Below are 27590 nucleotides of genomic sequence, written 5' to 3'. Positions count from 1 at the left end.
AGGGAAAATGTGGCACATATACACCATGGAATATTATGCAGCCATCAAAAACGATGAGTTTGTGTCCTTTGTAGGGACATCGATGAACCTGGAAACCATCATTCTCAGCAAACTGACAGAAGATCAGAAGATCAAACACCACATGTTCTCACTCATAGGTGGGTGTTGAACAATGAGAACACATGGACACAGGGAGGGGAGTACTACACACTGGAGTCATTTGGGGGGAATAGGGGAGGGACGCTGAGGGGTGGGGAGTTGGGGAGAGATGCCAGAAGTAGGTGATGGGGAAGAAGGCAGCTAATGACACTGCCACGTGTGTACCTATGCAACAATCTTGCATGTTCTTCACATGTACCCCAAAACCTAAAATGCAATAAAATAAATGGAAAAAAATAAAATAATGTTTAAAAAAGTAAAGACTGATTGAAAGATATTAAAGTATTTATTTTGTTAAATGCATCAAATTTAGTTACCTTATATTTTTCTGTATGCTAATACATTAAAATACCATATGTTCTAATATTGATTTGCATTCTTAGAATAAATCTTTACTATGATCCAATTATTATTCTAATACCTCATTTTTTGTTCAAAATTGTTTGAATTTATGATTAATTGAGGTTGTAGCACTGGTTCACATTTTCATGTAGTATGTTAAAGTATTATTGGACTTCAGTTACACAGAGGAGAGTGTACATACTCCTCAGTTTATGGGCAGGCATTATCAAAGGTCTTGGTGTATCCCATATTCATTTCTTAATTTTAGTCTAATATATGTTTTTCTGTTCTTCTCGCTCATAATCAGGAAATATATTTGTATTTGTGTATCTGTGATTACTTATAATAAACTGATTGTTTTTAAACTTAAATGTCAGTTTTCTCTAAGTCTGTTTTATCTCTTAAGAATTTCATTATAAATGATTATTTGGGTAACATTTTTGTACAATTTACTGTGTTTTGAAGATCTATCTGTCCAATCTAGTTATTTCTTCTAGTGTTTTATTATGGCATTACTGTTACCAAGCCAGTGATGCTTGCTGCCCAAATGAACTAAAAGCCAATATTATCACACCAGGTTCTTGAGAAAAGAGAAGCTTTTTACTGGAAGTCGACCAAGAAGACAGGAGTCTAGTTCAAACTTGTTTTCCCCTGCTGACTCTAAGGCAGTAATTGTATTGGAAAAGATTTAGATGGTGTAGTCTGAGAATTAGTACGTAATTTGTGGAAGGAAAGGGGAGGTCTGGAAGTCCCTTCTGGGTGCAGTTAGTTTTTCATGCCTCTTCATGGGTCTCATGTGCAAATTCAGGGTGAGCTCATATAAAACATGTGATGTCTGCAAGCTAATTCTGCATAAATTCCAGTTGGCCATATTGGTTCTGAGTGTAGCCAGTTTTGTTATCTTACAAGCAGATAATGTTTCAACATTTCAACAAGTTGTTTTCTTATCTACAATCTGCAAACTTAAAGATTTCTATTAGTTACTATTTTCATTACTCTTTGGGGCACGGTTTCATTATATTTTTGAAATTGTCATATTTTACTTATTTTATTCTGATAGTGATGAAAATCTATTTGCCTCCATCTATTTTTATCATAATTAGTGTTTCAGGGAACATGCTTAGGCACCTGATCCAGTGTTCCTGGAATATGTACCTAAGAGTTGATTTCCTGGCTATTACTTATATACTGCTGTGTAACAAATTATCTAAAACTTTGTAGCCTAAATCTTCAAACTTTTTCTTTAATCTCAGGGATTCTGTGGGCCTGAAATCTGGTAGCAGATAAGCTAAGTGATTTTGGTGCAAAATCTCTATAATATTCCAATCCAGCTATTATCTGGGGCCACAGTTATCTTAAGGGTAGGCTGAGAAGAATCCATTTCCAAACGGACCGACATGGCTATTGTTTAGAGGCTTCAATTCTTCACTGCATGGGCCTCTCTGTAGAGCTGCGCACCATGACAGCTGGATTCCCCAGAAAAATAGTGATCTGAGAGAGAGAGAAACAAAAACAGAGAGGGGGAGATAGGGTTAGAAGATAGAAAGGAGAGGACAGGGAGACCTTTTTGATTAGATACGTAGGTAGGTAGATAGACAGATAGATGAGAGAGAGGTGGGGGAAAGAATAGAGAGGAAAGGATTAACAAAAATAAATAAATCCTTTCATTGATGGTTAGATTTAATGCATTCTCCTTTGTTCACTCCCAGATCTCTTTACCCTAAAACCATGGCAACCATTCTGTTTAATGAGTTTTTTTTTTTTGTTTTATATATATATATATATATATATATATATATATATATATATATCCCTATGAATGTGGGATGTGAGTTCACCACATCTTGTCAATCTAATGTCCTCAAGTTACTCTTCTTTTCCACAAATATCAATACAATGAAAATCCTCATATAATCCCTGTGGGGTGTCTCTCTCTCTCTCTCTCTCTCTCTCTCTCTCTCTCTCTCTCTCTCACACTCTCCTCTTCTATCCATAAAAGTGTTGTGCCGATGGGGTGGGGGATATATATACACCCAGAAACAGAGTTGCTAGATCATGGGTAGATGTAAGCTCAGTCTTTACACTTAGTGCCAAATGCCAAACTGCTCTCCAGAAGGGCCACCCCAACCTACGTTACCATCAGCAGTGCTTGAGGTTACCAGTTTCTCCTCATTCTTGTTAAAACGTATCATTACCTAGATTTTTGTCAGTCTAACAGCTGCATAATAATGTCTCATTTTAAATGAATTTGCATCCTGTGATTCTGAATGATGCTGAATATCTTTTTACACACTTATTAGCTTTTAGGAGAGTATAAGCTTCTTTTTTTAGGATAGTAAATGGCAAGATTGATCAAGGTGAAAGAGTATATTAAAATAAACAATATCTGGCTGTAAAATAGATATAATTACAGGGAGATAAAGTTGCCCAGAAAATTCTAAAAGTTTCCAGAGAGACAAATTATTAACAAACAAAAGAAAGAAAGCAAATCAGAATTCCAGATTTCTTGTTACCAATACCAGATGCTAGAAGGGAATGTAACAATATATTCAATGCTTTGATGGACTATTACTTTGAATCTAGAATTCCATCCTCAGCCTAATTATCCTAAAATTGTGAAGGTAAAATAAGATATTTTTAGATATGGGAAACCTGAAAATGTTTACGTTCTTATATCTTCTTGGAAAGAATCAATTATGAGTAAGTAGATTATAGCTCTCTATAGGTATGTATCTTTCCTTGGGGATGGAGGAAAGGAAGGAAGAAGGGAGGAAGGGAGGGAGGGAGGGAGGAACAGATGGAAGGAAGGAGTTTGTATGACTTTAGAGCCTATGTAGCAATGTCTTTCACCATGGTTGATTTTATTCCAAACAACTCCAAGTTTGATCTCTTGGTGACAGAGCTATAACATGCTTAAAAGGCTTTTCTGGGCCAGGAGTGGTAACTCACACTTATAATCCCAGCACTTTGGGAGACTGAGACAGGAAGATCACTTGAATCCAGGAGTTCAAGACTGGCCTGGGCAACAGGGTGAAACCCCGTCTCTACAAAAAAATTCAAAAATCAGCCAGGCATGGTGGTGCATTCTTGTAGTCCCAGCTACTCGGGAGGCTGAGGTGGGAGAATCACTTGATCCCAGGAGACAGAGGTTGCAGTGAGCCAAGATCACATCACTGCACTCCAGCCTGGGCAACAGAGCAGAACCCTGTCTCAAAAAAATGAAAGAAATGAAAGAATTTTTCTACTCTTCTACCTCTTCCAGAATTTGGCATCTGCCCACTTGTTCTCACATCTTTGTGCTGCAGAACTAGTACTACAAATAGGCCTGCTCTGGGCTGACATCTCACCTAGGATGTTTTGTGCAACAGGATGTTAATCAATGATCCTTGGTTTAAAAAAAAAAAGTGTTTTGGGCTTGGCAAAGCCAGAGGGACTTCTTTCTCATAGGCTTTCTAAGTCATTGCAATGTTTAACCAAATGGATTTGGCCATGGTGCCCTTTAGGGATGGGAAGATTCTTGAAGAATTAGTGCTTTGAAAATCACTTTGGAAAACTCTGTTGCCTTGTTTTAGACTCTTATGATCTATAATGTTCAATATTAAAATATAAAACATCATGCTTTGTTTCCTACTCAATGCCTAGTAAACAAGAGATACACAACATATTTTAATAAAAGAATAAATGAATGAGTATCAATTATTGTAAAAATGTTCCATTATAGAAGGTAGATATGTAATCTATGGTAAGCCATTACTTCTATTTATTGTAGAGTGTGATTTTACCTAGAAACTAACAGCTTCAAAAGAAAAAACCAAAAATATTAGCTTATTTTTAATTAAATACTGCCTATGAAATAAAATTTACTAAAAGCCCTTACCTTTGTAACTTTAGTAAAAATCCACAACTGTGTTTGCAGCCTTCTGTAGGAGAATCCAGTGGTAATTGTCCTCAATGAGCTTTGGGCTTATCATCAGTCTGGATCTTTGGACCTTATCTGCAAAGAAATTCATATCAGTCTACATCTGTGTTGTGCTTCCTGATATGAGTCTCAAATGCATTTACATGTCTTGGTTTGACTTGACTCAACATTTAGATTTTATGTTCTTAAGACACAGTGTCCATGTCTTTTATTTCTTCTATGTCTTGAGGTACAGTCTTTCTCTTAAGTTTGATGTGATCTTTAAAAATGCTCAGATTTATATTGTTTAATGGATCCAAATAAATATTGTCATTGTCTGTAAAATGGAAAAATACAGTCAATAGGTTATAATTAAATGGAAGTGAGATTTGGAGGATGATTACTCAGACTTGCAATGTCCAGCTGAATAAATAAAATTCCCTGGTCATGTGACCATCAGAACATCTATTTTGTTTTATAAGAAATAATAATAAAATGGAATTAACCAGGCAAATTTATGAATTTGCTCTCTCCAGTTTCTCTTCCAATGCCCCTTTATCCAAAATACTGGAAACCTTTGCTTCCTTTATCAGCAGGGGGCAGACAATAAGGTGTGGCATCCTATGGACCTGACTTCAAGTATTCTATTCTAGGAGCTTGAGAAAAAGATTTCTTTTCTCCCTTTATTTGTGAAAATGTACACAATGCTACCCACCCTCCTCAGGCTGACAATAAACAAAGATTATACAAGATAAATTGTTTGAGGTGCATAGCACAGCATGAGTATCCCACAATTATTACTTCTTCCAGTTTCCCATATATCCATCTCAATAGCACCTATTCCAACATAATTTTTTAACAAAATGTCTACTACCTATTTTTAATGCTAACTTTCTTTCCCCTAAAGAAAGCTTTGAATGCATTCATCTTTCTTTTTCCAGTTTTTTCTATTATTTGAAGTATATTCAGACAGAAAACTTCTTACATAACATACCTTTGTGTTGTGTATCAGAAGATTTCAACACGAGTTACTTCAATATTTTATTCTATTTTATTTGCAGTTCTAACAATCTCAGCATTCATAAGGAACCTGGCAACCTAACAATGAAGTTAAAAGTTGGAAATTTGCTATTTTCAAATATTCTTTTCTTCAATCTACTTTTTAAAAAATTATTTTTCTTTATTTTCTTTCTTTATTGAAACAATGGAATGCTCACCAAAGTGAATTTCATCATAGTAAATTAGACTTAGATAAGTGGAAAAGAGTGCAATTAAGAAAGCTTTCTATTTGCTTCCATTTAAATTAAAGATTGTGAAGTTGATGTGAGCTCTAACACAAGGTTCCGCTGTGGTGTTTTGAATTACCTAACAAATAAAAAATTCATGGGGCAAAGATTTTCAGCTACACTGTTGGACCTTAGCTACTTTCTTCTCTCTCTTCTAGTAAAAATTCCTAACACAGTTGACCTTGTGAATCTGTAAGTACTTGTGAAGAAAGATTGAGGTAGGCAGGAGGAGTAAGTAGAAGAAATGGAAAGAGAGATTAGAAAGGATACGCGAAAGATTTTCTGTTCAGAACCACATGCATTACTAAAAATGCATTACCCTTTGTATTTGTGAAAGATAAAGTTCTTTATACTTTCCACACTCAAGTTTAGATGGGACATCTAAATGTAGGCATTTTCCTTTAGAAAGCCATAAATCATTTTTAAAGCATGAATTAATAAGGGATTTTGTAACAGTATTACTCTGTTACTGTCCAGTTTTCAAAATGGAAATCTGTAGAATACCAATTTCTTTTCAGTTGGGAAGTAAATGACCACATGAAGTCCCTTTTAAAATGTTTCTCCATTGTAAGCATTTTAAATAATTTCTCAAAGGAAAGTACTATATTCTGAGTGAATAGCATGACATTTTGAACTACATCTAACATAAGATTTTGCTTCAACAGGCCTGTCAGTGCTCTTTAGTTCCACTGTAATGAAATGAAAATCATGGGAGCTTAGAAGAAATACCTTCCTCACCCTGATACTCTTTATTAACTGTGGAATTGTACTATTTTCTTCACCATGGCAACAAACACACTCAATAGATTTAGCTCTCACCTTTCCTGCACAAGGTGATGGCGAAAAATGGAAACAAAGAAAAGTGAAGCAAATAAAGATTTCAGAAAGCAAGGAGTTAAGGAAATTATGAACCCAGGGCAGTGTGAGCTCAATGATCAGCATTAAGGGCCTTACTTCAAACAAATTTTACTAGACTAGGTAACGTGACCCAGAGAAGATATTCAGTTTATACTTGATTAAATCTTAGAGTAGGCGACTTATAATGTCAGCCAGTCAATTGAAAGGTGAACGTAAATGATCTCATTTTACAGGAAGGTTAATGTCAGTAAAAGGCATAAATTGACAGTAATCTTGAAATAAGGCTCTGATTTACTCATATACACCATCATTAAAAAGCAAAGAACTTGTCATCAGCACATACAATTCTTTGAATGATTTTGAAAGAATCAAGGCTGATTTATACTATGAAACATTTTAGCCATATTTTCTTTTTTCCAGAAAATGGAGCTTAGCCTAAAATGTAATATATTCTATACTCTGTTGAATTTACATTGTTCAAAATATTCAAGGCCATTCATCTTCCCCTGACATTCTGAGGTTTGCCATGGGTTGTATTTCTCTAGGACATGCTGGTACAGGCAAAACCACCATAAACAGGGCCAAGTGGTTATTTCCTGTTCTGCAAAAAGGAAAAAAAAAATCACATGAGAAGCACTGCAAGAATTTATAAAAGAAATAGCAGCTAAACAGAAATCTAATCATTGCATTAGAGCCAGGAAGCCAAGAAAAAAAAAGTTTGAATCATGGGATTTGACCTATGTGGGACTTCCAAGATTTAAAAAGAAAAAAAAACATTAAAAAATTAATTTGGTCATATACCTTAAATAAAATAAGGCGACAAACTCTACATTTTTTTCTTTACACCTAGTTTTTAAGTATCATGTAACTTTTAGTATCATGTTTTATTAAACGCAAACTTTGCACTCATGTTCTGTTCAAAGTAGTATATTAGAAGTAGAAAAATAATTTGACAGTACTTCTAGGAAAGATGATGGAGAGAATGCCTATTTTAAAATCGCTGCCCTCCTTGAAGCTCAGTAAAATTAAGAAAAATAACCCCAAAAAGCAAAAATATTCAAACAAATCTTAATGCCAGAAAATGGTACCAATATCACACCGTCAATGTCAACATCTGATTATCAGTTACAAACATAATTTGGTACAAACTGAATATGCACATTGAATGTCAGTACACAGGTCCCATAAATGAGAGTCCCAGTGCGGCGTCTGGGGAGTTAGTGAAGAAAAGGAATACTCAAGGCTACTGCTTGCTGAGTTCTTACTACATGTCAGGAACTCATCAAGAGTTTTACCTGCATCATTTCAATGACTCTGCTCCATAAGTTGGTGCTATTATAAACTTTGTTTTGCAGATGGAGAAACTAAATTTTTGCCCAAAGTCACAAAGCTACATAGTAAGCGACTGGGGGAGCTAGAATTTTAACATAGGTTTCTTTCAGCTTTAAACTTATCCCTGAGTGATTAAGCTATAAAGTCTTCTAACAGAAAGTTTTGGAGTGCCCTACTTGTCACCCTTCACTTTGAAGGAGAAGGTTGGAAGTTTTGTACACAATGAAAGAAAGAGTACTCCAGCCCCAGCCTCTAATGTTACAGGGAGAGATTCAACAACTTGGGGAAGGGTAGAAGCAAAGCTGAGGAGAAAAAGGCAGCTCAAGGGCAATGCTTTTGTTTGTTTCATCAATATCTTTGTTTAGCCAGGAGGGACTAGGCCCAGAAGCAAGTCCAGGCTGGAGAGAGATGCAGAATAATATGCCAGAGCCCACCTTTTAAGTCACAGACCAAAGTGATCTGTGCTGAGAAAATATGAACTGAGCAGCCAAATATCAGACTACCAATTGATGAGACATCAAAAAAATGTGGTCACTTGTAAAGGTGGCTGGCCTGCCCAGAAAGCAAAAAGAAGAGCCAAATTTGAGGGTAGCGCCACGGGTTACATTGTATTCTCTGATCGGCTGCAACTGGTCTTGGCAGCAAAGTTAAGACAGATGGAAAGTACAGAAAGAACTCACTGGATTTTGGCTGGTAATTAATTTTGATCCAGGTTGAATGGTAATAGGAATCTTAGGATCTCTTATAGTAGGTCCTATGAAGCTCAAGCTGGCACCTTATTTAAGAGAAGCACATGAGTAATTTCTGCCCAGTCATGGTGCCAATAATTCACATTACTGCCAAGCTCGTATCACTGATGCAGGCCTCTATTTTTCCAGTTGTAATTACAAGTTACCTTTAAGCTCCAAGGCCCTTTCCAATTCAAACATTCTATAACTCCATTGGGATTACTAAGGAGTTTATCAGAACCCATGAGCCAACTAGAATCGTATCCCCTTCCAGAAAGCCTAAAGATTTGGAGAGTCAGGCCCGTGCTGGAGAAGACATGACAGAGCAGCTTTAAGTTAGAGATGTGGCTTATAATTTTACAATGCCAATTCTGAGGTCTAAGAGATAGTTTTAATTTGAAATGAGTGTTGGATGTGCTCAGTGGCTTAACTGTAGCTTGCTGTTAACTTACAGTAAGTAGATAACATAAAGATAAATTTTAAGTGTTTCTACTTATAGAAGTTATGCAGGTTCACTGTATATGTTTAAATCAATATATTGAATAAAAAATAAATTGTTCAGCAATTCATTCCCTGATAACCATATTAATGGTTTGGCTTGTTTCTGTGCAGGTTTAATACTTCCTGATCTCTCCCACTAAGCAGTGAAACTCTTCATTATAAGGATTGTTTTCTTTATCTTAAAATCCCTGAGCTTGGATAAGTAAGTGTCTAATAAATATAGACTTTATTTTGGTAGCAAAAGTAAATATTGTCTTCTGAAAAGTTTTATCATTTTTCCAACAATTTCTTTTTATATTTATATAGCCGATTTTCACCCAAAACCCCTTTAAATAAATATAAGAAGTGATATTTTACCATATGGCTCAGACTTCATTATACACTACATTTTGATTAGAATTATGCTAATTAAATGCTTATATCAGAGGTAGCAAAGAATCTACCAAAGTGATTAGGCCACTTGTGTGCATAATTATTATATCAATTATTTACATGAACAAAAGATTTTTTAAACTGGAGTCAACTATGCTTTTTTCAACAGTTTTAAACATTACCTTTATGATGTTATCCACCCTTTGCAATGACTTTCATCATCCATCCAACTTCTAGCCCCACAGCAGGTCCATCGTAACACATACTGTGAATGAATGGGATCTGAATTTATTAACATGAATGTCATAGGGGAAGGTGCAAGTATTGAATGTTTTCAATATCTTAGGAGGAGGCTAGTTGAGATGGGATGTATCATAATTTTTTCATTAAATTTAATGAGAACATTTTTAATATATTGGCTTTTCATTTAGTGGTGGGTTTTGTGGGAATGAATTAAGATGGATTAGTGAATTCTCAAATTAATGAATTATATCAGGAGAACACAGGCCTGAGCTAAGATTTAGCCATGTTGATACTGAGGAGTTGCCTATGCCCTAGCACTACATACATGTGTTGATTCTCCACATTAAAAAGTCTACCAGTAGGAAGTTTTATGTGGGACTGTTCACTTTGCAGGAATAAAGTACAATGGAAAGAGAAGAGCACATGATGAAGGGCCCCAGCTCAGGCCTATGAACTACATCAGAGCTCTTCACTGAGAGGAACAGAAGTAGAAGCTGAACAACTTTTTTCATGGGGACTTTGAGGCGTGTGCTTCTGAGGTATGACATAGAGTAGGGTGATGCCTGTTTCTCCCCACCCTCTTTGTTTGGTGCCCAGTACCACTCCTGTATTGTAGGAATTCCAGGGCATTGGTGGAGATATTTAGACAGCAGCATCCGTGTCTGGGCAGGAAGCTTCTGTGGTGGGCTGAATAATGGACCCCCAAAGAGTTCCACATCCTAATTCCCAAAACCTGGGAATATATTGCCTTACATGGTACAGGGACTTGGCAGGTATGATTTATTAATAGCTCAGAATCTTGAGGTGGGAAGATTACCCTAGATTTTCCAAGAGGGTCCAGTTTAATTACAAGATTCCTTATGAGAAGGAGGATGAAGTATTAGAGTCAGAAAAAAGATGTGGCCATAGGGAAATGGAAGCAGAGCTTGGAGTGATGCACTTTAAAAATGGAAGATGGGTCCAGGAGCTGAGAAATGCAGGCAACCTCTAGAAGCTGTAAAAGGCAAGGAAACAGATTCACCCGTTATTCCCCAGAAGGAACACAGCTCTGCCAACATATTGATTTTAGCCCCATAAGGCCCGTTTTACACTTCTGACCTCTAAAATATAAGATAATGAATTTCTGTTATTTTAAATCATAAACTTTGTGGTAAATTTTTTATGATAGCATTAGGAAACTGATATTACTTGTAACAATGGACACACATCAGTGGTGGTCAGCAGAGACAGAAGTACTCAGTGGAGACCTGGTGGGAAGGTGGCAGTGCCCTGCAGGAGAGCTCATATGGGACATACTCCAGGGACTACTGAAAAGTCTTGACAGAGGGAATTTTGTAGGGGCCTGATATCTTCTGTTGCAATTGGAGTTAGCCATCAAGACTGGAATATTATTAATATTCCGGCTTTATTTGTAACCACAGACCAATGAAGCCTGGGGATATTCCAGTAACAGAATACCTCAAGCAGGCTTGACTTGCAAATAAACTTTCTCAAGTCTTTCACCAGCTTTAGTTTGAAAAGCTTACTTGTCATTGATGGAAACAGGGTATCATCATTGAAGCCTCCTACTCCTTTCTCTATATCCTATAATGTACCTGCTATCTAGAGTTATTCACTTGTCCTATAGGTAAAACAAGGCCTGAAAAGCTCAAGCACAGACAAAACCAACACCTCACTTGAAGACAGCAAGCTGGTTTTCTAATGCTATTGCTTGTTTGAGGAGGTGTTGAATAATCAAAGAGATACCAGTAGAGGGTCTGAAATCATGGGGCACTCATTCTATATGAGAACTGCATATTTGGCAATCTGACTCAGTTACATGGATTTAGGGAGTCATGGGGGCAGGAGGAGTAGCATGGCCCTGTGTTTTCATTGATATATTATAACTCTTCCTTCCAATGGTAACATCAATAGGGAAAGGTTAGACAACGATAGCATCTTCCCATGAGAACTACCTATTACTCAGTGATCTCTATAATACCTTATTACTATAAACAGGCATGCCATAATTTGCAAGAGATAAAATTATACTCATGAGTGCAACAGCTCTTTTAAATTCCATTGCAAACCCCTCACTACGCCATAATAGTTATTTATAATTTAATGAGCATTACCACTGTGAAGAGAAAATAACTTGAATTACTAGTTGCACTTTATTTCTTGTCAATTCCCAAGCCAGATTAACCCATACAGTTGCAGTCACTTGATATTAATGGTATTTATAAACCAAAAAGGAAAAAATATGAAAGAGATTTAGAAAAAAATTTCATGATAGTCACTCAAACTATTTTATATTCAAGTACAATAAAATTGCCAGCCCATTTTAATAACACCCCAAAACAATCAAATATTGTTTTACTGTGCTATAAATTGTTCCCATTTACTCTAGGAGTTCCTAAAATAAAAATTTCCAGATTAAAATGAATTCTATGTTTTTAAAAGGCTAAATTTTAAGCTCAAATTTTTGTATAAAGGTTGCATGGCCTGGCCTCAATATGCGAACCTATAATGTCAAATGAGGGCCAATTAAGTAAACTGGTGATTCTGAGTGAATCTTCGTCATGTTCTTACTGTTCTTTTGACACCACAAATACCTGCTACATCAGAGCTGCATTAGAGGTGATACGAGTAAGTAGCTATAAGTATATTTATACCCTTGTAACTACTGGTAAGGTCATGGAGATATAAAGGCTGAGCTGGGAGCAGTAATTAATTTCATGTAGACAATATCCCCAGACATATCTGTAAAGTAGGTACAGGTTTCTCTCCCTTTTCTCCCTGAGTGAAACCCCTATCAGGGTTTTGGCATCTTTCCCTTTATCTCACAGATAGTAATACCGCTCTTTGCTCCCTGACCCTCCTGGAGCCCCAGCTGGCTTTTCTTATAAGTCCACTCTATGTAGTTACCACCAAGAGATCCATGAGCCACATCAGTCCAATACCACATTGGCTAGCACATGCTAGGCTTATTATGTGCCTGTTGAATGAATGAATGAATAAATGATTGAACAAATAGATGGATGCATGAAGAAATAAAATAATAAATAGGCTATCTTCCCAAACATTGTTTCATAATTGGGATCCTTTTCTTTTCTGACTTTCCTCTCTTGCATCAATATTCAACATTCTACTCCACATACACCCCAAATTATTCCATAGCTAAAAATATGTGTATTACAGGTATAAATATATACTTATACCATATATTAGTTGCTTAAAAGTCTGTAAGAATGCTGCTACCTCCTTTCATGGGAGACAGGAAGGTCTTGCAGTATGATGGAACATAACCTTGGTCATCAGACAGCCCTGAGTTTGAATTTCCATTATGTCCCTAATCTGTAATGTGAGCAACTTATTTAACATCTCAGTGTCTCAACTTCCTCATCTGTAAAATAAGACTATTAATATATACCTTCCTGAAAGTATTTTCAAACCTTATTTATAGATCGATCCTAAATCTAGCAGCTAATCCTCCTGTCAAAGGAGCAGGTTTATAAGTTCCTCCCAAAGTCAAAGAGGAACTAAAATGCAGAACATAGATATTTCTAGAGCAATGACTTACTGAGAGCAGGCATTTAGCAGAGAATATTGAAGGAAGCTTCATCTCATTATTACAATTGCTAAACAACTGACGGCAGAGTCTGAGAATCTTGTTCTGTTAGTAACAAAAGTTTTGATCTAATGAAAAAATTCATGGGCAGAACAAAAATGGAACACCAAAAGTTCCGTAGAGCCTGAACAACACAATTAGTAAAATTCTGACAGAAGTAGAAGGTAGTTTCTGAATCCTATTTGGTAAAGATTTTTTTATCAATTTCTAATAACATATAACAAATATTAAAGTACTAGTTAGCCCTTTTATTTCCTGAATTGCTACTCCATAAGAAATTATGAGAATTCCTCTGGATTAGTTATTTCAAACAAGTTTTGGTTTTGGCCCAAATCTGTAAAAATAACATATCTCTTCTAAAAGTCTCTTACTTGACTGTAGCTCTACTAGCTCCAGACATTAGCCATTCCCATGGCACAAAGAAGACTTTTTATGTCTTTACACAGAGAATTTCTCTTTTGTCAAAATTACTTTCTGACCTAAAAGTCAGGGAAGTGACTGTTTTCATTAACTCTGTATTCATCGGATTCTAGAAACCTAATTCCAACCTTATCCTTCCAACTTTGTGAATCAATACTCAAGTTACTGAGAACATGGAAAGGAACCTCCAGTTTTCCACAGTTTCACTTACTTGCATAGTCAGTCAAATTATAATAGTGATTCTCCACAAAAAATGATTTTGCCCCCAAGGGGATTTGACAATATTTGGAGGCATTATTTGACATAACTGGGGAGTTGTTAGTGGCATATAGTGGGTAGAGGCCAGGGATGGTGCTAAGCAGCCCACAATGCACACAGTAACTCCTCATAACAAAGCATTATCTGATCCTAAATGTCAGTGGTGCCAATATGGGAAACCCTATGTTCCACTGACACATGGTAATCCATGTGAGGCAGACACATCATAACACGGTGCTTAAGAGTGTGACTTACTCCTACTATTCCCCTAACAGGAATGTCACATGTATCATATTATAGGAATCCTCAAAAACTAGACAGTTCTCAAGTTTCTTCAGTTAGAAACTTCCATAAAATGAATATTATTCTGGGGCAACACAATTTTGAAATAAGCTTTAAAACATTTTCAAACAAATATTATATTGGAATGTTTTTATAATTTTCTGAAAGCTGGATCTCAAGATCTAGTATGCAATCCTACCTTGCCAAGAGATTGCTGTGTAACCTTAAGAAAATCCCTTAACATCCATGAGTTTCAAGGTCTGCAATTACATACCTGCCTACCTCATGGAGGTTTCAAGGAAAAAGAGTTAAATCATGTCTGTAAATCACTTATGGAAGTGTAAAATAATGGTAAGGTATTATCATAACTTTTATGAATAGCTCCTTTAGAACTGTGAAGCAACTGATTTTATGACTTTTTGTTTGTTTGATGAACAGTTATGTCAGATTTTCAGATAATTTAAAAGCTCTGGCCAAGTGCAATGACTCAGGCCTGTAATCCCAGTACTTACCCAATTGTGGCAAGGTGATTAGAGAATAAAATCTACTGGCCTTCCCGATGAGTATGTGTACTACTGATTAGCCAGAAAATAAGATTAATTTTGTTGTTATAACCATCAGTGGCTATCCTCTGGGGTGAGTCAAATCATTGTCAGTTAAGAGAGCAACACAAGAGCACAATATAAATTATGAACACATTAAGATGACATAGATGATAGATATAGATGACAGATAGATGATAGATCAATAGACAGAAAATAAAGAGAAAATGATCAAGAGAAATAATTTTTTTTGTATTTCTCCTAACCAATTAAATGAGCATGTGTGTGTGTGTGTGTGTGCGTGTGCACACGCACATCTGTGAATGGAAAAAATTTAGTGCACTGCAAAATATTTAAAAATACTTTGTTAGAATATGTGGGAGACAGAAAAAGAAAGCACTGAACCTAAGGAACCAAAAATTTGGAAATGTAATCTTCTTAATATGAAACAACAAAAAAAACAGAGAACCAAAATATATTTTGTATATGCAAAAGTCAGACATTCACTGAGTAATGTCTCAAAAAAGAAATGAATGATGAAAACAACAAAAGCAATTGCAACAAAAGCCAAAATTTGACTTATGGGATCTAATTAAAGAGCTTCTGCACAGCAAAAGCAACTAGCATCAGAGTGAACAGACAGACCTCAGAATGGGAGAAAATTATTGCAATCTACCCATCTAACAAAGGTCTAATATCCAGAACCTGCAAGGAACTTAAATTTACAGGAAAAAAACAAATGAACCCATCAGAACGTGGGCAAACGATATGAACAGATACTTCTCAAACTAAGACATTTATGCGGCCAAGAAACATAAGAATAAGCTCATCATCACTGATAATTAGAGAAATGCAAATCAAAACCACACTGAGATACCATCTCATCCCAGTCAGAATGGCAAGTATTTAAAAAGTCAAGAAACAATAGATTCTGGTGAGGCTGTGGAGAAATAGGAATGCTTTTACACTGTTGGTAGGAATGTCAATTAGTTCAACCACTGTGGAAGACAGTGTGGCGATTCCTCAAGGATCTAGAACCAGAAAGGCCATTTGACCCAAAAATTCCAGTACTGTTAAGAAAGTCCCTTAAGAGTGTATCCCTTTGGTATATACCCAAAGAAATATAAATTACTGTACTTTAAAGACATAGGCACACATAGGTTTATTGCAGCACTATTCACAATAGCAAAGATTTGGAACCAACCCAAATGCCTATCAATGATAGAGGAGATAAAGAAAATATAGTACATATGTATCATGGAATACCATGCAGCCATAACAAATAATGAGATCATGTCCTTTGCAGGGACATGGATGAAGCTGGAAGCCAATCATCCTCAGCAAACTAACACAGAAACAGAAAACCAAGCACCACATACTCTCACTCATAAGTGGGAGTTGAACAATGAGAACATCTGGACACAGGGAGGTGAACAACACATAACGGAGCCTGTTGGGGGGTGGGGGACAAGGGGAAGGAGAGCATTAGGACAATTACCTAACACACGTGGGGCTTAAAACCTAGATGATGAGTTGATAGGTGTAGCAAACCACCATGGCATATGCATACCTATGTAAAAAACTTGCACACTCTGCACATGTATTCTGGAACCTAACTTTAAAAAAAAATGAACAAACATTGCATTAAAATTTCTTATGAAGCTTAGTTTGGCTGGATATGAAATTTGGGCTTGGAATTACTTTTCTTTAAGAATGCTGAACATTGCCCCCAATCTCTTCTGGCTTATAGGGTTTCTGCTGAGAGCTCCACTGTTAGTCTTATGGATTTCCCTTTGTAGGTTAACTGACTGTTCTCTATAGCTCCCTTTAACATTTTTTCCTTCATTTTGACCTTGGAGAGTCGGACAATTATGCATCTTGGAGATGAACTTCTTGTGTTGTATCTTACTGAGATTTTCTGCATTTCCTGAATTTGAATGTTGGTCTCTGGAGCTTTATTGGGAAAGTTCTCATGAGTAATATACATTTTCGATGTTCTTACACTATCCCCATCTCTATCAGGGACACCAGTGAGTTGTAGATTTGATCTCTTTACATAATCCCATATTTCTCATAAGTTTTATTCATTCATTTTTCTCTATTCTTGACTGTCTTATTTCAGGAAGCCAGTGTTCAAGCTCTGAGATTATTTCCTCAACTTTGTCTACTCTGCTATTAATTCTTATGATTCCATTATTAAACTCTTGTATTGTGTTTTTCAGCTCTGTCAGGTCAGTTACCTTTTTTTCTATACTGGTTATTTGGTCTGTCATCTCCTGTATGATTTTATTGTGATTCTTGGCTTCCTTGTATTGGATTTCAACATAATCCTGCATCTCAATGATCTTCATTCCTACCCATACTCTGAATTCCGTTGCTATCATTTCAACCATATCAGCCTAGTGCAGATCCCATGCTGTCGAAGTGGTATGAAACTTTGGAGGAAAGAAGGCACTCTGTTTTTTCAAGTTGTGAGAGTGCTTGAATTGGTTCTTTCTCGTTTTGGGAGTTGATGTTTCTTCAATCTTTGATGTTGCTGACTTTCGGGTGTTTGTTTTGTTTTGTTTTTTATCCTATTTGATGATCTTGAAAGTTTGATTGTGATGTAAGGTGGAATCAGCCAACTGGCTTCATTTCTAGAAGATTTTAGGGAGCCAACACTCAGCTCCCAACACCTTCACTGTGTTCTCTTAACTCTGGGGAACTTATATCAGGCTCCGACTCCTCAAACTCAGGAATCTACTGCACAGGAGGTGGGCAAGGTGCTCCCAGACCACTGGTCACTACACTCTAATGGGTGGTGTCAGCCAAAGCATTTCATAGTGCAGTGTTAATGAGATCTGTCCTTTTTGCACGTGTCAGCTGCAGTGGCTATGGCAGCCCAGGAGGGTGAACACTCTTTGGCTGCAACAGGATGCTAGTGGGTGTTGCCTGCCTCTGTATAGACATTCACCGTAATGGCAGAGGCAGCATAGCTTTTGAGCAGTCTGCACTTGGGCAAGTCTGTGTGCATTCTCTGTGCACTGCAAGCAGGGGTGGTCACTTAGGGAGGTGGAAAATCCACCCTTCTCTGTGCCTAACTTTACTCCCATGGTAGTGTTGGTACAAGGGCAGGTCATGGGAGGGGGCAGGGTTGACCTGCTCTGTCCCTGCCAAGGCTTTGATTACAATTGCAGTCCAGTGGGAGAGCGGGGGTGTGGAGTGTATTTTTGCCACAGCAGCAGCAGGGCAGGGTGTGCACATACACACATGCACTAACAAGGCAAGGAAGGGAAAAGCCTGCGCATGCACACACACACCAGCAACACAATGTGGGGGTTGCCATGGGCCTAGGAGAAGCTGGCTGATAACTGGCCACCCCACTGGAGCCCTTACTGGTCAGGCATTGTCAGCCAGCACAGGAACTACAATGAAGTCCCTGAGAGCACTACCTGAGGCTTCCCTGCAAGCAGGTGCTGCTTGTTGGGCATGTAATTGTCTTTTTTTTTTTTTTTTTAAGACAAGGTCTCACTTTGTCACCCAGACTGGAGTGCAGTGGTGTGATCATGGCTCACTGCAACCTTGACCTCCTGGACTCAGGTGATCCTCCCAACCTCAGCCTCCCAAGAAGCTGGGACCTCAGGCACATGCCACTACACCAAGCTATTTTTTGTATTTTTTGTAGAAACAGAGCCTCCCTATGTTGCTCAGGCTGCCCTCGAATTCCTGAGTTCAAGTGATCCTGCTGCCTCGGCCTCCTAAACTGTTGGGGTTACAAGCATGAGCCACCACACCCACCCATGAATGTCTTAACAGAAACATGGTTTGCAAGTATTTTTTTTTCATTCTGTAGGTTACCCTATTTACTCTACTGGTTGGTTCTTTTGCTGTGTGGAAGCTGTTTAGTTTTAAAAAGTCCCACTTACTTATTTTTGCTTTGATTTAAAAAAACTGAAAGAAAGCACAAATGGAAAGCTATCCTGTATTCATAAATTATAAAACTTAATATTGTTAAAATCTCCATACGATCCAAAGCAATCCACAGACATAATGTAATTTTTCTCAAAATCCCAATGGTATTTCTCCCAAATATAGAAAAAAAAATTCTAAAAGTTACATGGAACCACAAAAGGTCCTGAATAGTCAAAACAATCTTGAAGAAAAACGCTGAAGACATCATACTTCCTGATTTAAATATATATTGCAAAGCTACAGTAATCAAAACAGTATGTTATGGCATACAGATAGACATTTAGACAAATGGAACAGAAAAGAACTCTGAAATAAATCCACACATATATACCATTGATACTTCAAGAATATGCTGGTTAGGGGTGACAATTTCCCACACAGTTAAAATGTATAACTTCTGACTTCCCCAAAACTCTGTGCATAACTTCTGACTCCCCTAAAACTCCTAATAGCCTACTAGTAACATAAAGTCAATTATTACATATTTTTATGTTATATGTATTATATGCTGCATTCTTTCCATACAGGAAGCTACAGAAAGGGAAATATTAATAATAAGAAAGGGCATATATAATTAGTATTTATTAAGTGGAAGTAGATCATCATAAAGGTCTTCATCCTCATCATCTTTATCATCTTCATGTTGAGTAGGTTGAGAAGGAAGAGAAGAAAGAGGAAGATTGGTCTTACCACCTCAGGGACAGCAGAGGTGGAAGAAAACTTGCATATAAGTGGACTCTGGGCAGTTCAAACCATGTTCTTCAAGTGTCTACTGCAGTCAACTGATCTTTCACAAATGTTCTAAAAATACACAATGAAGAAAGGAGGACATTCTGAACAGGTCTTTGGAGAGAAGGCATAAAGAGTGGACAGGAGGATGCAGACTCCAGGCTGAAAGGCGAGGATACGGGGAACCCTGCATGGGTATCCAAGAGCTGGAACTGCTCCCGGCCTTGAGCAGCTCCTACGAAACTGGTGAGTGACATAGCCATGAAGTGGCCTACTTCTGCCACAGACCTCTGAAAAACTAGCTGTGGGATACTTCACAATCTTCATGGACATCTGAGCTGGCAGAGAGAACTTCCCAGAGAGTTAGTAGAGACAAAACTCCAGCCTGCGTGGAACCCAAAGGTTTGACATGGGAACAGCTGCAATCAGGCATATCCACGGGTGCCTATTCCACAAAGCTTACCATACACCTCTAGGCACCTTTAGCCTTCGTTTGCTGCCAGACCTGGACAGAGCAGGGCAGTCTTGCCTGAGGATGAGGGCAGTCTTGCCTGAGGATGGGCCAGTTGGATCTGAGCGCGTCTTGTCTGCTAGCCTCTCCCAAGGTCACTGCCTGGTCACATTCTTTTTCAGTACAGCCTCAGCTTGCTAGTTGCCATTGTCATATCTTTTGCAGGCAGGTCTTGCCTAACCATTGGAGCACTTTTGCAGACAGACCTCTACAGGCATGCACCTGCCTGCAGCCTCCCCAACTGGTGTGCACTTTCTTGCAGCCTCCCCTACCACCTTGTCAGCACACATGCACATGTGGAGCCCCTGCTGCCCTGCCAGCATGTACATGCAGGGACCTAGCACCACCCCACCAGCATGCGTGTGAAGACCTACGACCACCCCATCAGCATGCATGAGCACATGGACCCAATCACAGATGCACACACATGCAATGACCCCTGCCAGACTGCCAGTGCACACACTTGCATTGACCCACCACCACTTGGCCGGCATACACACACAGGGGTGCACTGCCACCCCACCAGAGCACTTTTGCTGGCAGCCCCCATTGGCATGTTGTTGCCAGTGGACTGGGAACTCAGCCCCTCCAGTGCTGCAGGCGTTTAATCTCCAGGAGCCAGAGAACAAAACTGCAGGCCTATTCCCAGATCCTACAAATACAGTATGCAGCCCAGGAGTATTGAGCTAAGCCTTGGCCCCCTGAAAGCATCCAGAAAGGAAACCAGTCAACTAAACCCAACCATAGTCAAACCCTCAAGGGCATCAGAGAATATAAAAACAAAAAGGCCCATTCAAAAAGCTCAGCAACTTCAAGTATTAAAGGAACACCAGCCAACACAAATGAAAAAGAACCAGTGCGAGAACTTTGGCAACTGTAAAGTCAGTGTCTTCTTATTTCTGAACAACTGCATTTGCTCCCCAGCAATGGTTCTTAGCCAGTTTGAATCAGCTCCCCAGCAATGGTTCTTAACCAGGCTGAAATGGCTGAAAAAATTGACATAGAATTCAAGATCTTTATAGCAACAAAGATTTTCAAGATTCAGGGGAAAGTAGAAACCCAATCCAAGGCTAAGGAATCCAACAAAACCATTCACGAGCTAAAAGACAAAACAGCCACTTTCAGAACGACTCTAATGGATCTAGAGCTGAAAAATTCACTATAAGAATTTCATAATATTGGCCGGGCATGGTGGCTCATGCCTGTAATCCCAGGACTTTGGGAGTCAAGGCAGGTGGACCATCTGAGGTCTGGAGTTCAAGACCAGCCTGGCCAACATGGTGATACCCCATCTTTACTAAAAATACAAAAATTAGCTGGGTGTGGTGGCAGACACCTGTAATCCCAGCTTCCCGGGAGGCTGAGGCAGGAGAATCACTTGAACCTAGGATGTGGAGGTTGCAGTGAGCCGAGATCATGCCATTGCACTCCAGCTTTGGCAACAAGAGTGAGACTCTGTCTCAAAAAATAAAAAAATAAAAAAAAAGAATTTCATAATATTATACAATGAGAAGTTTTAACAGCAGAATAGATCAAGCTGAGGAAAGAATATCAGAGCTTGAATAACTAGTTCTTCAAATAAACTTAGATAAAAATAAAAGAAAAAAAGAATTAAAAAATAAAAAATAAAACCTCCAAGAAATATGGGATTACATAGAGATACCAAACCTACAATTCACTGGTATTCCAGAAAATTAGAGAAAGACAGCAAGCAACTTGGAAAATATATTTGAAGATATTATCCATGAAAATTTCCCCAGCCTTGCTAGAGAGGTCTACATGCAGATTAAAGAAATTGGAGAACCCCAGTGAGATACTATTCTACTACAAGAGGACCATCCCCAAGATATATAGTCTTCATATTCTCCAAGGTCAATGTGAAACAAAAAATACTAAAGGCAGCTAAATACAAGGGGCAGGTCACATACAAAGGGAACCCCATCAGGCTAACAGTAGACCTTTCAGCAGAAATCTTATGAGCCGGAAGAGATGAGGGGCCTATCTTCGGCATTCTTAAAGAAATTTCAACCAAAAATTTATATCCAGCAAAACTATGTTTAATATGTGAAGAAGAAATAAAATAATTTTCAAACAAGAAAATGCTAAGAGAATTTGTTATCACCAGACTTGCCTTATAAGAGGTCCTTAAGGGGATGATAAACATGGAAACAAAGGCCGTTACCTGCCAATACAAAAATACTTAAGTACATAGCCTACTGACACTATAAAGCAAACATAAACTCAAATCTATATAACAAGGAGATAACATGATCATAGGCTCAACTCCTCACACAATATTAACCTTGAACATAAATTGTATAAATGCCCCCCTTAAAAGGCACAGAGTGGCAAGCTGGATAAAGAAGCAAGACCCAACTATGTGCCATCTTCAAGAGACCCATCTCATGTGCAGTGACACACACAGGCTCAAAGTAAAAGGATGGAGAAAGATCAATCAAGATGAAAAACAAAGAATAGGAGTTGCTCTTATTTCAGACAAAATAAACTTTAAACAACAATCAAAAAGGAAAAGAATGGCATTATATAATGATAAAGGGTTCAATTCAACAAGAATACTTGACTATCATATATGTGTGTGTGTGTGTGTGTGTGTATATATATATATATATATATATATATATATATATATATATATACACACAATGCTGGCACATCAAGATTTATAAAATAAGTTGTTAGAGACCTACAAAGAGACTTAGTTACTCATACAATAATAGCGGGAGACTTCAACCGCCCGCTGACAGCATTAGACAAATCCTTGAGGCAGAAAACATTACTATGACCCTACATAAACACAAAAAGCTGTAAGACTATTACAATCACCTCTATGCACACAAACTAGAAAACCTGTAAGAAATGGATAAATTCCTGGAAACACAAAGCCTTCCAAGATTGAACCATAAAGAAATTGAAATCCTGAACAGACCAATAATGTGTTCTGAAAATAAATCAGTAATTAAAACAAAAACAAAAAACCACCCTACCAACAGAAAAAAGCCCTGGACCATACAGGTTCACAGTCAAAGTCTACCAGATGTAAGGAAGAGCTGGTACCAATCTTACTAAAATTATTCCCAAAATTGAGAAGGAGGAACCCTTCTCTCACTCAGTCCATGAGGCCAGCATCATTCTTACACCAAAACCTGTCAGAGACACAATGGGGAGGAAAAAAAAAAAAAAAACACTTCCCTAATGAACATAGATGCAAAAATTCTCAGCAAAATACTAGCAAATTGAATCGAGTGGCACATAAAAGGCTAATCTATCACAGTTAAGCAGCTTTATTCCTGGGATGCCAAGGTTGGTTCAACATATGCAAATCAATAAATGTGATTCAGTATATAAAACAGAACTAAAAGCTAAAACTACATGATAATTTCATTAAGTGCAGAAAAAGCTTTTGACAAAATTCAACATCCCTTCATATTAAAAACCCTCAGCAATCTAGGATTCGAAGGAACATACATCAAAATAATGAAAACCATCTATGACAAACCCATAGCTGACACCATACTGAATGGGCAAAAGCTGGAAACATTTCCCTTGAGAACTAAAACAAGACAAGGTTGCTCACTCTCACCACTCCTATTCAACATAGTACTTGAAAATTCTAGCCTGAGCAATTAGGCAAGAGAAGAAAATAAAGGGCATCCAAATTGGCAAAGAGGAAGTCAAACAAACTGTCACTGTTCACAATGATACAATTCTATACTTAGATAACTATCATTTCTTTCCAAATTCTCCTAGAGCTGATAAACAACTTCAGTAAAGTTTTAGAATACAACATCAATGTACAAAAATCAGTAATATTTTTATATACCAATAATATCCAAGCTGAGAGGCAAATCAATAATGTAATCCCATTTACAATAGCCACAGTAAGAATAAAATACCTAGGAATAAAGCTAGCCAGGGAGGTGAAAGATCTCAAACATTAAAATTACAAAACACTGCTGAAAGAAATCAGAGGCAATGCAAACAAATAGAAAAACATTCCATGCCCGTGGACAGAAATAATCAATATTGTGAAAATGGTCATACTGTCCAAAGCAATTTACAGATTCAGTGTTATTCCTTCCAAACTACCAATGTCATTCTTCACAGAGATAGGAAAAAGAAAAACATTTTTAAATTTATATGGGACAAAAAAAAAAAAATCCCAAATGGCCAAAGCAATTATAAGCAAGCAAAAAGAACAAAGCTTGAGGCATTACATTACCTGACTCCAAACTTTGCAATAAGGCTACAGTAACGAAAACATCATGATAATGGTACAAAAACATACACATAGACCAATGTAACATGTTAGACAACCCAGAAATAAAGCCACACACCTATAACCATGTAGTCTTTGACTAAGTCAACAATAACAAGCAATGGGAAGAGGTCTCCTTATTCAATAAATGGTGTTCGGATAAGTGGCTAGCTATATGCTGAAGATTGAAGCTGGACACCTTCATTTCACTATATACAAAACTAACTCAAAACGGATTAAAGACTTAAATGTATGACCTAAAAACTATAGAAACCCCAGAAAAACAACAAAAAAATACCATTCTGGACACAGGTTTTGGCAACAGTTTCATAATAAAATCTCCAAAAGCAATTGCAACAAAGAAAAAATATGTGAGACCGAATTAAACTAAAGAGCTTCTGTGCAGCAAAATAAACTATAAACAAAGTAAACAGACCCTACAGAATGAGAGAAAATATTCCCAAACCATGCATTTGACAAGGGTCTAATATTCAGAATCTTTTAATGCATTTAAACAATTCAACAAGAAAAAAAAAGCATTTAAAACAGACAAAGGACATAAATAGACAATTCTCAAAATAAGACATGTGTGACCAACAAGCATATGGAAAAATGCTCAATGTCACCAATTATTGGAGAAATACAAACGAAAACTACAATGAGATATTATCTCACACCATTAAGAATTGCTATTTGAAATTCGGAAAATAACAAATGTCAGTGAGGCTACAGAGTAAAGGGAATGCTTATATACTGCTGGTGGAAATGTAAATTAGTTCAACCACTGTGGAAAGCCGTTTGGAGATTTTCCAAGGAACTTAAAACAGATCTACCATTCAACCCAGCAATACTACATAATTTGATTTAGATCCTCTCCAGCAAGCTTTAAATGCTTTACATAGCGTAAAGCTATGCTCAGTATATAACTTTACACTATGTATTAGCAATGTAGGTTGCAAATTCCACAGTATAATGGTATAATTTTTTATTGTCATATATATTCTAAAAAAAAAAAAAAGAAAGGGAGAACATTATTCTTTTATATTGTTAAACATGAAGTATTATCAAACACAGAGTTGGGAAGAGATGCACAGAACTGACTGGCTCTAGCACACAGCTGAAATCTAAGTACTTCCTATTTCCATGGATGAGTTCTCACTTTCCTTTACAGTACCAGGATTTCAAAATGTCTCAAGAATGTCTTTTGCACAGGATGACATGAGAATATGTACTAGTTATTCTTCATAATAAATTTTCAGTGGCAATTCTATTCCTTTAAAGTTGTATTAGAGGTGCCTGTATCCAAGATCCATAAAACCTTTCAAAAAACTTAAGGATTCTTTATGTCAACCATTTTATCTTGGAGTTGGAGAAATTGAGACCCAGACAATGTAACATGTCTGATATGTGACAGAATATAATCCTTATTTTGTATATCGTACCTGAATATTGGAATTAAGTACAACAGCAAAAATTTATATTAATTAAGCTCCTTTTAAATATTTGCAGATAGGACTTTCAAATTATGATGTAAATTTATGCAAGTAACTTAAATCAGAAGCTTCCCTAGTTTTGATATAATAAAAATCTTCTACTCTTACTATAAACTCCTACATTTTTTCCTTCAGTCTATTGACTGAAACTGCCAAACTGTCTTTTTTCAGCCCTTCCCCTTGGAATTTCTGTCACTCTTATTTAGCATACCACATTTTTTTTTTCATGGAAATAGCACTGTTTAGTTTATTAAAAATTCATGGGACACAATTTTCTCTTCAGTACATAAGGCCTAAGGCTTTCTACCATGTCTATATCATTGCCTAAAAACTTACCTATATTTAAAAGATTCATGAATTTAGAGTTACTACTGACTACATGTTGGCAGTGCTTTTTTTTATAGTTATAGAAACACAGAATTAGAAAAATCTGTAAGTGGTCATTTATCCTGTCTTTACTTCTAGGAAGACTTGTCTTATGTAATCAAAATAGATAAATAACTAGTCTTATTCTTAAAAAAAGAACATACGAGCACTCACCTTCATGTATAATAAATATTTCAGTGAAAGGTTGTATTTCTTATGGAATGAGCTTTTTGTTGCAATAATGCTTCTAATTTTTCTTGCCCAATAAATGAGCTTTTAAATAACCTCTATGCTTTAGAATTCCTATTTTCCAAATTTTAGTTATTACATATCTCCTAATCTGTTTATAACATTTCTATCTCTCTCTTAAATTAGGAACCTAGATAATTATTCATTATGAGCACAGGTACCTTGATATGTCTAATATTAATTGTAATAATCATTTATCAAGTACATATTATGTTCCAAGAACTGGGCCAAAAAAACCTTGACAGATGGTGTCTCAGATCATCACAACAGCCCCATCAGATCATGATATCAACTCTATTTTATACCTGAGGTAACAGTCTTAGAAAAATGGTTTACCCAAATTGCAAAGCTAGAGAGTAGCAGAGTGAGATTTAATCCAGTCTGTTTCATTTCAAGGACTTATTATTTCCTACTACGTCAATATTCTCTACACTAATGAGTTACAATTCACTTGTTAATATAGATGAATACTGAAGCTTTAGACAAATATGAAAATGAAAGCTAATAAACATCTTTTTAAAAATAAGAGTACAGAAAGTCACTAAATTATAATGGTAACTTGATTAATAGAGACAGTTAAGTATTCTGCTCAATCTCAGAATGAATAAAGAGATACAAATACTATCTTTTTATTCCTTCAGATACTTCCAAAGTATGCTTTGAAGGTCCATCTCAAAGGCCACTTCTTGCCCTAGCTAGAGCAATCAAACAAGAGAAAGATATAAAGGGCATACAAGTTGGAAAGGAAGAAGTCGAATTATCCTTGTTTGCAGATAATGTAATCTTATATTTGAAAAAACCTGAAGACTCCACCAGAAAACTATTAGAACTGATGAAAAATTCAACTTCAGCAAATTTGTAGGATACAAAATCAACATAAAAAAATCAGTAGCGGGCCGGGCACAGCGGCTCACCCCTGTAATTCCAGCACTTTGGGAGGCCGGGGTGGGCGGATCACAAGGTCAAGAGTTTGATACCAGCCTGGCCAACATGGTGAAACCCCGTCTCTACTAATAATGCAAAAAAACTAGCTGGGTGTGGTGATGGGCACCTGTAATCCCAGCTACTTGGGAGGCTGAGGCAAGGAGAATTGCTTGAACCTGGGAGGTGGAGGCTGCAGTGAGCTAAGATGGCACTACTGCACTCCAGCCCGGGTGACAGTACAAGACTCCATCTCAAAAAAA

The 27590-nt window shown here is 37.1% G+C and overlaps 1 long non-coding RNA gene across 1 annotated transcript in view; it reads right to left on the bottom strand.

The window, feature by feature from the left end:
- LOC108300204 overlaps positions 1-27590 on the bottom strand; it is a 118839-nt gene that overhangs the window by 32305 nt on the left and 58944 nt on the right. The window contains exons 2-3 of the long non-coding RNA XR_005199137.1: positions 9659-9741; positions 4379-4495 (exon numbers count right to left, since the gene is read on the bottom strand). This is a non-coding gene — a long non-coding RNA (uncharacterized LOC108300204). The remainder of the gene's footprint in view (positions 1-4378; positions 4496-9658; positions 9742-27590) is intronic.

The sequence above is a fragment of the Cebus imitator genome, unplaced genomic scaffold, assembly GCF_001604975.1.
Source record: "Cebus imitator isolate Cc_AM_T3 unplaced genomic scaffold, Cebus_imitator-1.0 Scaffold25, whole genome shotgun sequence".
NCBI lineage: Eukaryota > Metazoa > Chordata > Mammalia > Primates > Cebidae > Cebus > Cebus imitator.
Note: the sequence above shows the minus strand (reverse complement) of the source record. Positions and strands in the feature narration are given on the sequence as shown.